This window comes from Condylura cristata, unplaced genomic scaffold (assembly GCF_000260355.1).
Source record: "Condylura cristata isolate star-nosed mole 26May11 unplaced genomic scaffold, ConCri1.0 scaffold00055, whole genome shotgun sequence".
Taxonomy (NCBI): Eukaryota; Metazoa; Chordata; class Mammalia; order Eulipotyphla; family Talpidae; genus Condylura; species Condylura cristata.
In genome coordinates, this window is record NW_004567156.1 from 1,182,480 (window position 1) to 1,198,672 (window position 16,193).

Here is a 16,193-nt window from a genome sequence, read left to right on the forward strand (position 1 = left end):
GTTAAAGGGCATCACTCCAAAGCTAGCCACAGCCACTGCAGCACGAGTTCTATCCCTGGCCAGGGAGCTGACCCACATGGCACAGCAGATCTTTCCTGTCTCACCTGCTGCTCCCCTCAGCAGTGTATTTCAGTAGATCTGCCTGTTCTAATCCCCACTCTGTCTCTGGGGAATCCTCTCGCTCCCCTCGCACACAACTCTGGCCTATTCCCCGTTCTTGTATGCAAAAATAAATAAATCTTTAAAAGAAAGATACTCAGGGCCCTCCCTGGTGGCACAATGGGTTAAAGTGCAGCACTGTGAAGCTACCCACAGCCACTGCAGCACCAGTTCAATCCCTGGCCAGGGAGGTGACCCACATGGTGCAGCAGACCTCTCCTGTCTTGCCCACTGCTCCCCTTAGTACTTCAGTCAGTCTGTCTATTCTGCTCCCCACTCTGACTCTGATGAATCCTTTCACCGCCCCTGCACCTCTGGCCTGTACCCCAGTTGTGTATGCACAAACAAATACATCTAAAAAAAAAAATGGAAAAGAAATGCACTTCATACAGGCCAGCAGCAGTTACTTAGTCTTCCCCTTGGGTAAGAAAGGGGGAGAAGAGAAGGGAAAGTCACTTCTAAGTCTCCAAGCCTTCCCCCTCCACTTTGCCTTTCCCTCTACTGACTTTTCATAAACCTATCCTGAAGGCGTCACTCTTGGCACATCCCAGGTGGCTGTTTTGCAAGCGAGTGGCTGGTGCTGCCTTCCCGCCGAGGACTTTCCTGAAGGCCCCTGTAAGAGGAGTCCAGAGGAGGAGGAGGCCAGAGTGAGATGTGCAGCAGATGGGGCCCTCTGCCCTGGTGCCCTCTGAGGGTGCCCTGGGGGTCAGGCCCAGCCCTGCGGCCAGGACCTGTTTAAGGCCAAAGTAGCCTGATGGGATTGCTCGTCACTGAGTGACCGAGTAGGGCAAGGGTCCAGCATGTGAGGGGCTCAAAGCCAGGAGGGTGTATTCTCAGGTCCCTCAGCAGCCTAAACTCTGTGGATTAAGAACCATTTTCCTGCTGCCAGGACAGATGTTGGACGGTTACTCGTGCGCCTTGCATGCCTTGATGTCCAGTTGGCGTCTGGACCCAGTGGCAGTGACTGGCTGGCACTGTTGGAATGAGAATTTCACTACAGTGTCAGAAGAGCTGATGTCTAAGTCGGAGTCGCTGGTCAGCATGATGAAAACTCCAGACGGACCCTGCTTTTTGGCTTTCCACTCATAGCCTTGCCGCTGAGACCTGCAGCAGCCCTCGGCCAGGACAGCCACATTGTCTCTGTCTCCTTCTCTATACCGCCCCCTGCTTTGACTTATTGGACTTCAGTGTCCCTGGAGACATGATCAAGTCATGAAGAATGTTGCTTGTTTTTCATCAGAAAAAGGATAGAGGCCTGTTCAGTAGACGGCCTCATGGAAGGGTTTCTTCAGTGACTGCCTTTGCAGGGAGGGGTGGAGCATTACAAGTAAAAATCAAAGGGAATCCATGGCACAGACCCCTGGAGCCCTCCCCAGGCCTCCTCTGCAACTGGAACACCAAGGCCTTCACCACCACAGGGAATCCCAAATCCTAAATAGTAGAAGTAAAACCCACTACCCCTTTCCTCTGTGGGGTTAAATAGGCTTTTCTTAATAGGCCCTGAGTAGGCCCTTTGTCACCCTGGCTTGGGAACTAAGGATCAGTCAGGGTGCTGTGGGCCTCAGGGCCTTTCACCAGGACTTAAAAAATGCAGCTTGGTAATATGGTGATGGCACACGGGTGATTTGGTGATGGGAAGCCCATGGGGATTACAACTGAGATGGAAAAAGGCACAAAATGATGTAAAAAAAAACTATTATTAAAAAAAATAATGCACCCATTTAAAATGTATAAAAGACTTTTAGGTGACAATCAAATGAGTTTTAATTACTAACACTATAGTGTTGTTTGGAATTTAGATAAAAATTAAATCTATTTTTATTTCTTCATTATAAAAAAAAAACTAGCAACAACAAATGTTGGTGAGGATGTGATGAAAAAGGAACTCTTTCCTGCACTGCTGATGGGACTGCAATCTAGTACAACCACTATAGAAAGCCGTATGGAGGTTCCTCATACTATTAGAAATGGAGCTACCGTATGGCCCAGCAATTCCACTCCAGGGTTCTACCCAAAGGGCACAAAAACATTAATTCAAAAGAAAACCTGCATCCCTATATTGATTGCAGCACTATTTATTATAGGTATGACTTGGGACCAATCCAAATGCCCAAAAATAGATGACTGAGTCAAGAAGATGTTGTATATATACACACAGTAGAGTACTATTCAGCGATCATAATATATAAACTAATGACATTTGGAGCAACATGGATGGATCATGCTCAGTGAAATAAGACAGAAGGAAAAAGAAATATTTTGGATGGTTTCCCTTACAGGAGGAATATAGGGAAGCAAATAAGGGATCAGAGAAAAAATGAAACTGGAAACCACAACAAAACAGAACAAAAATAAACAGATAACTATGAATCACAGGCATTCTGCTACTGAGCAGGAGGAAGAGGCCGCAAAACCAGCCCAGGGAGAGCACCAAAGACTATGGTGACAGTTCACGAGTGACGTGGTGATAGAAATTCTTTGGGGGCTACACCTGAGCAAAGAAAGCCAACATTGTTAAAAAAATAAAAAATAAAAAATAAATAAAAATTATATAAATAAATAACTTATTAAAATAAAATAAAATGTAAAAAAAAATCAGCTTGTTTTGTGGTGAGAGTAGTGGACGCCCTGATGGTGAGTAGAAACTTCTGTGCTTGCCCGAATCCTTTGCCCCTCCCAAACCAAAGAACAACCTAGAAGAATGTAGCTCGGAGGATCTCACCCATCTCTGGTGTTATCAGTAATGGTGTCCTCGGGTCCTCTCTATCTTTGCTCTCAGAATATGTTTTGTGAAGTCTTTCCTGCCTCTGTCCTTGATGCCTCAGGTCCCAGAAGGAAGGATAAATATTCCTGCTCTGCTCCATTATTCTACTAAGTTGATAGAATGCTATTTTGTTTGCTATTTTTGTTTGATACAGTTTTGACTACTTGTCTAGCCATGAAGAACACAGAGGGTCACAAGTTTCTTTTGTGCCCTGATCCCTCAGAGGAACAGCAACTGGAAATGTGAACTGAAATCTGGCATTTGGGCCACCTGTCACCCTTGCATGCTGATGAAGCAGACAGGAGCTGAATCTGTGATCAGACAGATGGCATGGGGTTTTTAAGTTTTCCCTCAATCTTCTTTATTTTCTTTAAACTAATTAGTTAGTAGTTACATTGTTTTGGCAAGAATACTTAATGACCTCTTTTCTTGGCTGGAACCATGGAGGGGACAGAGAAAAAGAAAAAGGAAGTTTCCTTAAGAATTTTTTAAGAACCCGTAAGAAAAGACAAAGGAATTTTGAGGAGCTAAAGATCACATGCCTGAGAAGGAAATTTGCCCAAAAGATGCTTCAAAAAACAAAGAGGAAGCTCATTACGAAAGAGCTAAGTGCTATCACAAGGACAATAGGCAGATGTACAGAGCTGAGATTTGAATGGCTGGGATAGCAGGAAAAACTGGGAACGTCTCTGTAGTGGCAGAACCCAAATTGCTTCGGTTTTCAGGATCAGGGGTATCTGTAAGTCCAAAGATCCAAAAGGTGTTATAGCTTCTTCACCTAAGCCAGATCTTCATTGGCACCTTTGTTAAGCTCAACAAAGCTTCAATTGACATGCTGAGGATTGTAGAACCATATATTGCATGGGGGTCTCCAAGCCTTAAGTCAGTAAATGAGTTGATTGATAAGTTTGGATATGGCAAAATCAACAAGAGCTAATGGCTCCAACACGTGATATACTGATTGGTAACTATGGCATCTGCGTGGAGGATCTGATTCGTGAAATCTCTGACCCTTTAAATGATTGTCTCCAGGAGATGGAATAAAGACAAAAACCATACACTTTGGGCTCTCTCTGGTGGCACAAGGAGCTAAGTCTCCACACTCTGAAGTTTTCAGCAGCCACTGCAGCACAAGTTCGATCACTGACAATCATTTAAAGGGCCAGAGAAATTGTTTGCCTCTTTGAAGCATTTTCCAAATCAGATTTTATAAATCAGATCCTCCATGCAGAGATGCCATAGTTACCAATCAGTAGATCACCTGTTAGAGCCATTAGCTCCTGTTGATTTTGCCATCATTGAAAGCTTCATAGCTGACCCACATGGCACAGCAGATCTCTCCTGACCCACCCGCTGCTCCCCTCAGCAGTGTATTTCAGTAGACCCACCTGTTCTGCTCCCTGCTCTGTCTCTGGTGAATCCTCTCACCTCCCTCCTCATCCCCGTGCCTCTGGTCTGTACTCCAGGTCTTGTGGGGAGCAACAGACAAGACAGGAGAGGTCTGCTGGGCCATGGTGGTCAGCTCCCTGGCTCGGGATCGAACTCATGCTGCAGAGGCTATGGATAGCTTCATAGTGCTGCCCTTAAACCCTTGCGCCACCAGGGAAAGACTGACTTGCTCATTTTTACTCTGATTGACCACCTGGTTAAAATGTGACTCCCGGCCCTCCCTGGTGGCTCAGCGGGTTAAAGCACAGCACTAAGAAGCTAAAGCCAGTACCTCATGAGTTCGAATCCCGCCTGCCTTGGAGGAGATCCACATGGCGAGGCAGACCTCTCCTGACCCGCCCGCTGCTCCCCTCAGCAGTGTGCTTCGTTGCTCTGCCTGTTCTGCTCCCCACTCTGTCTCTGGTGAATCCTCTCACCCTCCACATCTCTGGCCTGTACCCCAGTTCTGTATGAATAAATAAATAAATCTTTAAAAAAAAAAATGTGACTCCCTCCCCAGATCTCTTCAATATGGACGTACCCCCCCACCCCTGCTTTTTGAATGGCAAGATTGGGGTAATTCTTTGGCACCATGTAAATGAGTCAAACTTTAGCCTAATGATTTTAGCATCCATTGATAATCTTTGCCTGTGAGAAGAGGAAAAATTTTCCCTTGTCCTTCTTAAGGTACCCAATTAGATCTGAACATGAACCCGACAAGGGATAGATTAACAGGAAAAAAGGATGCACATTTGGTTAGTACAAGTTTTTTTTTTTTAATGATTTATTTATTTATGCACACAGAACTGGGGTACAGGCCAGAAGTGCAGGGGCAGTGAGAGGATTCACGAGAGAGAGAGAGAGAGAGAGAGAGGGGAGCCGAAGAGGCAGACTGACAATGTACACTGCTGAGGGGAGCAGCGGGTGGGTCAGGAGAGGTCTGCTGTGTCCTGTGGGTCAGCTCCCTGCCCGGGGATGAACTCACTGCTGCAGGGGCTGAGGTAGCTTCATAGTGCTGAGTTTTAACCTGTTGTGCCACCATGGAGAGAGCCCTGTTTAGTACAAGTTTTATATGACAGACGGAAGTCTTCATAAGGAAATAAAGACCTAAAAGAAATGGTGAAACTCACTTGCTTTTAGGCTGAATGAAAAGAGAAGTGAACAAAAAAGAAAAGTGGCTGAAATATATGGGGAGACTAGAGAAGATAAAACCTCTTAATGGGGTCAGTTTGTATCCTCCTTAATGGTAAGAATGTCTTTCTCCTGCAATTGGGAAGACACCTTTATCATGAAAATCTTATTGTCTACTTTCTGGTCTAAAAAGGAGAGTCGAGTTGGGAAGAAAAAGGAGGGTGTTTTTCTTGTACTTGTCTTTTCTCAGCATCATTAACCCAACACCGTCAGTGTGCCAAAGTGGCATATTTTAGGGATGATGATAGGATCTGAATGCTTTCATGTGATTATTCACATTTCATTCAAGTCTGCAATTTTCTAATTTGATTTATTTTCCTGATCCCTTACAGATATTCTTCTGCAAAGTAATGACTCTGAAAGAAAAACCAACAGGTTTGGAACAGAGGAAAAGGACATGCAGAGGCAGAAGCCAGCACTTCAAAGAGAGCTGCGGTGAAGGTGCCGGCCGGTCAGCCCTGCCCCGTCTTGCAGTTGAGCAGAAGTTGCTGTCTGGACGCTTGGAACCGCCGTTCTCCCCTGGAGTGACTCTCTGATGTCTCATGAAACAGGCATTTCCTTGTAAAATCTTTTCTCACATGGATATTATGCCTTCCAGGGACAATGGATGTAATGCCTGCATGTTGGTCTGTTGGACATGAACAGGTGCCTTTGGAAGGTCTATGCCAGCAGGGGGTGGTGTGGCAGCACCTCTGAGGAGCTGTGAGCCTGGCCCCAATCACACACTGTGTCTTAAACCTATGTTACCTTAAAAACCAAGAACAGGGCCCTCCCTGGCGGCGCAACGGGTTAGGATGGGTTAAGATGCAGCACTGCAAGCAAGCAGCAGCCACCTCAGTGTGAGTTCAATTCCCAGCCCCAGAGGTGACCCACATGGCATGGCAGACCTCTCCTGTCTCTCCTGCTGCTCCCCTCAGCAGTGTAATTCATCAAGCTGCCTGTTCTGCTCCCCACTCTGTCTCTGGTGAATCCTCTCACCCCTCCCCACACCTTTGGCCTATACCCCAGTTCTGTATGAATAAATAAATAAATCTTAAAAAACAAGAACAATCTAAAAAATAAAAGACACCCAAAAGGAATAAATCTTTTCTGTTAGATGCTTGTCTCAAAAATCATTCCTCTTTTTTTCTGAGGGCCCCTATACTTATCTCAGTGCTTTTTAAACTAAATCCTATGTTGGTGGGGGTGGCCAGAAAAGCAACTAGCTGAGATCCTTTTCTCCCTGCCTTTCCCCTAGGTTTGTGTTTTATCTAAGATTTATTTTATGGGCCCTCCCTGGTGGCACAAGGGGTTAAGACCTCCCCTGTCTCACCCACTGCTCCCCCTCAGCAGTGTATTCCAATACATCCACCTGTTCTGCTCCCCACTCTGTCTCGATGAACCCCCCCCACACCTCTGGCCTGTACCCCAGTTCTTGTATGCATAAATAAATATTTTAAAAATATTATTTATTTGTGCATACAAGAGCTGGGGCATAGACCAGAGGTTGGGGGTGTGTGCTGGTGACAGAGACAAAGTGGGGAGCAGAACAGGCAGATCTACTGAACTACACTGCTGAGGGCAGCAGCAGAGAGACAGGAGAGGTCCGCTGAGCCATGTAGGTCACCTCTTTGGCTGCAGATGAAACTCATGATGTGGTAGCTGACCATAGCTTTGCAGCGCTGAGACTTTCACCCTTGTGCCACCAGGGAGGCCCTCCCCTAGGTTTGAATCCTCATTTTGATTGTTTAATAAACTAATTATCATTGAGATATTATTCCAGTTAACATGAATAAGTCATCTTATCAACTGGAACCTTGTCTAAACTGAATTCCTTTCTCCTGCTCTAAAGGCAGGGTGAATGATTGAGTCTTTCATTTATTGATGGCATTGTATGTGTGAGGAGTTGTGAAAGTCTCTGAAGCTGTAGTCTGGCTGGAGCCAAGGACCATGAAATGACTCTTTCCTGAGTCTTTAGCTTGCAAGGGGTTTGACCATTGTACCACATTCCTTGCAGTCTTGGCAATGAGTTGCTTAATGCTTGAGATGCTGATAACATTGGTCCCTGACCAACACCTTTGGGCCAATTTAAATTGATCCCAGAAGAGATCAGCTATCTGAGGAACGCTGTAACGACCCTGTGACTGACTGCACCAGGACTGCCTATTCCTAAGAGTGAAGAAATCTTCCCTGTGTCCCACGTGCCCGCATTCCTTTCTTTCCTATGTTATCTTCAATCACATGCTACTCGGAGTTTTTTAGAGCACACAGAAATGTTCTCCTGACCTGTTTCCTTTGCAAACAATCTCTGGGTTCAGAGTTTGACTTTCTGAGCAGCAAGTGATATGTTCCAGTTAGGTCAGGAACAAGGTGGCAAATGAACTTCCTCCCTTCCATCTATGTGGGTTCAGGAACGGCCCCTGTGACATTGTCAGACGACTTGTTGAGATCCAGACAAGCCAACACGTTCGTGTCCCTCTGCTCTCTCCTTTCAGAACCGTAACTAAGCAACTAGCAGGAGGACTGTGCAATATAACTTATAAGAAGAGTTACTCTCTTCTGTGTAATCGCTTTAAATTGGCCCAAAGGTGTGGAACAGCCACTGATGTTATGAGCAGCCTCGGGGAACAACGATCTCAAGCATTTATTTTCTCTTACATATTTGGTCTTTGTCCACACGACTGACTCATAATCCTGTAAGAGAATAAAAATGTGCCACCCCCAAATATGTCTTTTTAGCAAGAGGTTTATTTCATGAGAGGGGCTCTGAGGCTAGCTAGAGGTTACTCTTGTGTGAGATACATACATTAGAAAGAAGGGTCTCTTCCTACTGCACCAGGAAGACCTAGTCTCCCTAACTTTCTTCCAAAGGAGAAGGCATGTTAAAGCTGCATAGCAGACATACCTTTTTTCAGGAACTTTCCTTGGTACCTTCTCTCTCTTTTTTTTGTTTAAGATTTATATTTTATGTATGCATACAGAACAGGGGTACAGGCCAGAGGGGCCGGGGCAGTGAGAGGCTTCACCAAGAGTCAGAGCAGGCAACAGATTGAGTAAGTACACTGCTGAGGGGAGCAGCGGAGAGACAGGAGAGGTCTCCTGGGCCATGTGGGCCAGGGGCGGCAAGCTGCTGTGGCCCGCTTCACTGTGTTTTTAACCCATTGTGCCACTAGGGAAGAGCAGGTAACCTTTTCCTTCTGTCCATCCACCCCTCCCTTGTCTGAGATGAACGATTTAAGATGGTGTGGACTTAGATACTATGTTTCACTGGGTCTTTCCCATAGCAGATAGACATGTTATAAGCTTCTTTTTGGCTTTTTTCTCTTATCACTCTGTCTGATGCTTGTTAATTTGCTAACCTAAAAGAATCAAGAGGATGTTAAAAAAAGAAAAAAGAAAACAGGTCCAAAATAGAATCTTTTATGCCAGGCCTCCTGACTAGTCTTAATACTTATTGCAGTTTCAGACTCTCCCAAAAAGTATAACCCTGACCCAGGCAATTTGCAGTTTCCTAATTTGCACCAGTGAGGTATATGCTTGCTAAGACCCCCTTGCTTTTCTCCAGGAAAGGTAGCTTTACCTAGAATAGTCTTTTTTCAAGATTTATTTGTTTATGCATACAAGAACTGGGGTACAGGCCAGAGGTGCAGGGGAGTGAGAGGGTCACCAGAAACAGAGTGGGGAGCAGAACAGGCAGATGGACGAAGTACACTGCTGAGGGGAGCAGCGGGCGGGTCAGGAGAGGTCTGCCACCCATGTGGGTCAGCTCCCTGGCCAGAAACTGAACTCCTGCTACAGTGGCTGTGGATTGCTTCAAAGTGCTGTGCTTCAACCCACTGCGCCAGCAGGAAGAGGCCCTAGTCTTTTACTTATCATTCCTACCTCTTTTCTGTCTATAAATACTCTCTATTTTGTATAAACCCGACCAGTATCTAGAATGAGATGCTGCACAATTCATGAGCATTTAATAAAGCCAATTAATTTTCCAAAATTGTGAATTTTACCTATGAGAGGGAGTGGTCCCTACTATATTTCATGATGCTGGCACTACCCTAATACTGAGGCCAGATAAAGACAACACAAGAAAAGAACAAAACAGTATCTCTGGTGAAGATTGATGTGAAAATCTTCAACAAAATGCTAGCAAATCAAATTCCAAAATACCCTGTATGACTTACACGTCATGACCAAGTAGGATTCATCCCAGATGCAAGGGTAAACCAGCCTCTGTAACAAATTATATCAACAAAAGTGAAGATAAAAGGGGCTCTTCCTGGTGGTGTAACAAGTTAAAGCACAGCACTGTGAAGCTACCCTGTCTGTCAGAGACTCTTTGTCCCCCATCATGGATTATTGGGGGGCAAAACAGGCAGGATCTCAAGGTGGGAACAGCATCGGCAAGCGGAGATTCCTAGAAAAAGGGGAAAAAGGGAAAAAAAGGGGAGCGGGTACGAGGAAGACACGGGAATGGGAGTTGGGTGCAAGTCTTCCTCTTCTGCCTTCAGCAAAGGTATATTTTATACATTTCGAGCAGGCAGAGGGATGACATTAGCATACGAAAGGGGCTGAGATCACAATCACCTTTTTTCTAAGCATAGTCTGTTGTCCGTTTTGACCTTTAGTTGAGATTATAACATTTTTAAAATCAATCTATCAAGGTTAAAACAGGTACATAGATTTACAAAGTTTAAGTTAAGTTAAACTACAAGATGTTATTATAGAATATTGATTATGGGGCCCTCCCTAGTGGGTGCAAGGGTTAAAGCACAGCACTATGAAGCTGTCTGCAGTCACTGTTCTTTGTACAGTATTGTTCTTGTACTGTCTGCAGTACAAGTTCTTTCTAGCTAGGGAAGTTAGGGAAGTGACCCACATGGTGTTGCAGACCTCTCCTGGCACCACCCCCTCCAACCCCCCCACTGCTCCCCTCAGCAGTGTGTTTCAGTCTATCTGCCTGCTCTGCTCCCCACTCTGTCTCTGGTGAATCCTCACCGCCACCCCCAGTTCTTGTATACATAAATAAATAACTCTATAAAAAAATACACTATAGATTATTACATAAGGAAATGGAAAGATATTCCATACTGATGGATGGGGAAAATCAATATGGTCAAAATGACTATTCTACCGAAAGTGATAATTTGAATGCAATCCCTATTAGTAGTTTATGGAATTGCAAAAAGTTTCCAATAATAAAAGCAAAGGAGAGAAATGGAGGCATCACATTACCAGGATTTGAAACTACAAAGCAACAGTAATTACAATAATATGGTATTACAATGAAAATAGACACATGGATCAAAATAGACACAGCATCAAAAACCCAGAAATAAATCTGCATGTATATCAATACTTAATTTATGATAAAGTCACTACTATGCAACGATGAAAGGAAAGAAAGTCTCTTTTTTTATTATTAGTTTGTTTTTACATTTTGTGCCTTTTTCCATCTCGGTGGTAATCCTCATGGACTTCCACCACCAATTCACCCTTGTGCCATCACCATAGTCCTGTGCATTCCCCCCACCATACACACACACATTTTTTATATTATTCCCCACTCCACCTTGGCTGGGGATCAAACTTGTGCTGCAATGGCTTCGGAGAGCTTCATAATGTGGTGCTTTAACCCACTGAACCACCAGGGAGAGCCCATAGTTCTTTTTTTTAAAAAAGATTTATTTATTTATGCATACAAGAACTGGGGTACAGGCCAGAGGTGTGGGGGTGAGAGGATTCACCAGAGACAGAGTGAGGAGCAGAACAGGCAGATGGACTGAAGTCCATTGCTGAGGAGAGCTGAGAGAGGTCTGCTGTGCCATGTGGGTCACCTCCCTGGCTGGGGATTGAACTTGTGCTGCAGTGGCTGCAGATAGCTACATAGTGCTGTGCTTTAACTTGCGCCACCATGGAGGGCCCTAACTCCATAAGTTCTGAATGGATTAAAGAGATAGAAGACCTGCAATAATAATATATATAGAAGAAAACATTGGTGACCCTCTTTAAATTTTTTTTTTATTTAGTAGAGGTGCAAGGCAGGTAAGGAGATCCACTGAGTGGGGAGCAGATAAGACCAACTTACTGAAATACACTGCTGAGGGGAGCAGTGGGCCAGACAGGAGAGGTCTACTGTGCCATGGGGGTCAGCTCCCTGGCCAGGAATGGATCTTAGGCCATATTGGTGATAGTGCTGAATCTAACCCCTAGACCCTGGTGACACATTTTTGACATTGAGAGTAATGATATTTTTGGAATCAAAATACAGGGGAAATAAAAGCCAAAATAAGTAAAAGGATTGCCTTGAATTATAAAATCTTTGCAATGAAAAAAGTATATATGTAGATTAAAAAGATACTGTTGAGTGGGAGAATATATTCACAATCATATAATCAACAAAGCATTGTTATCCAAAATAATACCAAAATCTTATTCAATTTATTAAAAAAAAAAAAACCAACAACCTACTAATAAATGGGTAGCAGATCTGAACAGACAGTTCACCATAGAAGATAGCCAGGTTAATAAACACATGGAAAAATGCTCATCATTGCTTTTAATAAGGGAGATGTAGATCAAAACCACAACGAGCTATTATTACCTCACACCCCTGAGAATTAAAAAGATCTTTAACAAGTGCTAGAAAGGATACAGAGAAAGAAGAACCCTACTACAGAGCAGGTGGGAATATAAGCTTGTAGCCATTTCAAAAGCTATCTAGAATTATCTTTAAAAACTAAAAATGGAAATATCCTATGACCCAGCACTCCCAACTTGGGCATCCAGCCAAAGAACATAAAACCATTGACTCAAAAAAAAGAAAGAAAGAAAAGAAAAAGAAAAAGAAATGCTCTACAGATTTATTGTGGTTTTATTTACTATGCTTAGGACATAAGAACAATCTAGGTGCCCACACGCAGGGGTTAGATCGGGAAGAGGTACATACTCAGCCATAAGGAGAGATGCAAAGTTATCTCTTAAAGCAGAATGTAAGGAGTTAGAGGGGATTATTTCAAGCAAAATAAGTCAGAATGACAAAGATAAATATGGGACATTTACATAGCAGAGGGCTTGACAAACCAAATACTTATAAACATGACTGGACAGCAATAAATAAAGTGAGACTTTGAGGTTAAGAGGGAGGGGAGAAAGTCAAATGGTAAGAGGGAAATAAGAAAGAGATGGTGGTGGGGAAACAAAATGAATAAAAAGACTTATTTTAATTTTAATTTTTGAAAAAGATTTTATTTAGTTATGTATACGGAAATGGGGTGCAGGCCAGAGGTGCAGAGGTGGTGAGAGGATTCACCAAAAACAAGAGTTGGGAGCAGAACAGGCAGATCGACAAGGCACACTGCTGAGGGGAGCAGCAGGCAGGACCTGAGAGATCTGCTGCACCATGTGGGTCATCACCCCGCTGAGTATCCAACTTGCACTGAAGCGGCCACCGCTTGGTGCCTTAGCTTCGCAGTGCAGTGCTCCAACCCGCTGGCGGGAGGGCCCTAAATACGTTTATTTTGATACTTACTTAAAACCTCTCTGAAACATCCCTACATCTAGTCATAGTTTATGAATGAAAAGATTTATTTATCCATCCACCTATTCTTTTTTTTTAAAAAAATTATAGTCTTTACATGGAATCAACCCAAATGCCCAAAAGTAGATGACTGGATTAAAAAGATGTGGTACATATATACAATGGAATATTACTCAGCAATCAAAAAGACAAACTCATGCCTTTGCAACAACATGGATGGAGCTGGAAGAGATCATGCTTAGTGGAATAAGCCAGAAAGAAAAATAAAAATACCGGGTGGTTTCACTCATAGCAGGAGCATAAGGGATGGTGTGAGGGGAGATGGGGGATAATGAACAACTATATACCAGACATTTTATGGGAGTGGAGTGGAGAATGGGATCAAAAATGGGTAGGCGGGGAGGAAGTGTTTTGGACTATGGTGATGGCACACGGGTACTTTGGTGATGGGAAGCCCACAGGGATTACAACTGAGATGGAAAAAGACACAAAATGATGTAAAAATTACAGTCTTTAAAATTACAGTTTCATGTGCAAAATTCTCTTGACACTATTTTTTCTTGTGGGGACTTCAAAAACAATTTTTTTTGGTTGAAAATAGATTGCTTTTTTACATTAATAGGAATGAAATCACAAGTTTGAGGATCATTTATAAGTGTTTTTAGAAAATATGTGAAAAAAAAATGTGAAAATGGGCTTCCTGGTAGCACAAAAGGTTCAATCGCAGCACTATGAAGCTGTCCACAGCCCAGGCAGGGAGCTGACCCACACAGCACAGCAGACCTCTCCTGTCCCACCCGCTGCTCCCCTCAGCAGTGTACTTCATCAATCTGCCTGTTTGCTCCCCACTTTGTCTCTGAGAAATCCTCTCACCCCTGCACCTCTTGCCTACACACTAGTCCTTGTATCATAAATAAATAAATCTTTAAAAAAGTGAAAATAAGTATGTAACTATTAAATTTCAATATTTACATATTTCTAAGTTGTGAATTTTGATTTTTTAAAAAGATTTATTTATTTATACATACAAAAGATGTGGGGAAGGAGGATTCGCCAGAGACAGAGTGGGGAGCACAACAGGCAGATTGTCAAAAGTACACTGCTGAGGGGAGCAGTGGTGAGAGGAGAGGTCTGCCGCACTGGCCATGTGGATGTTTCATAGTGTCAGTCCCTGCTGGGGACTGAATTCCTGCTGTACTGGCAGTGGATAGATTCATAGTGCTGTGCTCTAACAGTTATGCCACCAGGGAGGGCCGAATTTTGATTTTTTTTTAAATTTATTTTTACATCATATTATGCCTTTTCCCATCTCAGTTGTAATCCTGGTGGACTTCCTGCCACCAGGTCACCCGTGTGCCATCACCATAGTCCTGTGCACTCCCTACCCCACCCCCATTTTTTATCCCACTCCCCATTTCACCCCTGTAAAATGTCTCTGGTATATAGTTGCATGTTAATTTTACTTCATTACAATTGCTTTTTTTTTTTTAACAAGATGTACAGAAAGCTTTTGCACCTGGACACTCCAGAACACTTGGAATTTCTCAAGTATTGAGTGTTGAAGGCATGTCTTATTATGTTAATGAAGGTATTTTTGCATCTTATTTAAAAATGAATGGAGAATGCCCAGGTCTCACCTTCTGGTCTGTGCAAGCAGAAGCATTAAGAATTGAGTTCAACTGCCAGCTGCCACAGATTTACTCAATCCTGGTGATTTTTGCTGTCTGGCATCTGTTAAACAACTGAGATAGGAATCTTTAGCAATTATTTGTCTTACTAATCGGTAACTTAAAACCTTAAACCCCAGTTAATTTGAACAATGGGAATTCATTGACTAGATCATTCACTGAAATTGCTGAACTTAGATTTGCCTTTGACTCCTTATTGCAAAGAAATAAGTCATTTACCCAAGAGTAAGATATGTGACCTAGAGAAAAATCTGAAGCATGTACTTTAGAAATTATGAAAATTTCCTTGTAAGTCTTTAAACCCAAAGTTATGATGTAACAGTTATATCTCACAATCTAAAAATTAGAAAATTTACTGCTTGTCAGTAAAGTAAGAGGTATGTGTTTGAAACAAAAGGAAGGTATTTAAGGAACGGATTTTCTTGAGCCTCTAAGAAAGATCTAGTATCAAGATAAAACTTTAGGGGAACGGAATGACATAGTAAGTGAGAACGTAAAGCAGTATGGTAAAGATCTGTGAGAAATCTTAGGAAAATTAAGCTCATGTGATAAAGCTGGATGAGCTCAAAAGACTTATAAGAGTTTTTCCAAATTAAAACTTACTGTCAATAGTGTTCAGGGCTCTCCCTGGTGGCACAACGGGTTAAAGCTCTGCACTATGAAGCTCTTAGAAGCCACTGAAGCGCGAGGTCAATACCGGGCCAGGGAGCTGACCCACATGGTGCAGCAGACCTCTCCTGTCTCGCCCGCTGCTCCCCTCAGCAATGTACTTTGTCAGTCGGCCTGTTCTGCTCCCCACTCTGTCTCTGGTGAATCCTTTCACTGCCCCTGCACCTCTAGCCTATACCACAGTTCTGTTAGCATAAATAAGTAAATCTAAAAAAAAAAGTGTATTGATGTAAAACTTTATTATTATTTTTTTATCTGCTGAAAGAATAACACTGCTTTCAAGAATTTGGAGCTATGAGCCTCAAAGAGAAGTCAGGCTGCTACCTTACTTTCAGGGTCCCAAGTCTATCAGGAAAAGGGTACAGGGGTACTTTGCCTAAAATCACATTTGGGCAACTAGAGTGTCATAGTAGATAGAGAAAGGCTTACTGTTAAGATTTTTTTCAGGGAAGCATTTTCTGTGGTTCTTTCAAGTTCTATGGGTGATGTCTCCTAAGTCTCAGTCACTTTTTTTCTTAGTGCTTGTATAAAGTAATTAAAGTGCTAAGTGACATTTATTCAAGTAGTTGTCCTACAACACCAAACTAAGTAGATGACACAAGGTTTTATATAGATAACAATTCCTCCAAAGATGAGTAAAATGCTACGTTCCAATTGGAGACCAGACCTGAGCCTGGAGCAGTTCCTGAGGGCAGTTAACTGAAGAATTTCCCACTCCCTGCATCTCTGGCCTGCACCCCAGTTCTTGTATGCATACATAAATAAATCTTAAAAAAAAAAA

General features: G+C 43.1%; 1 pseudogene; it reads left to right on the plus strand.

The window, feature by feature from the left end:
- Positions 1–3,364: 3,364 nt before the first annotated feature.
- LOC101621220 lies at positions 3,365–3,967 on the plus strand (annotated as a pseudogene).
- The last annotated feature ends 12,226 nt before the right edge of the window (positions 3,968–16,193 follow it).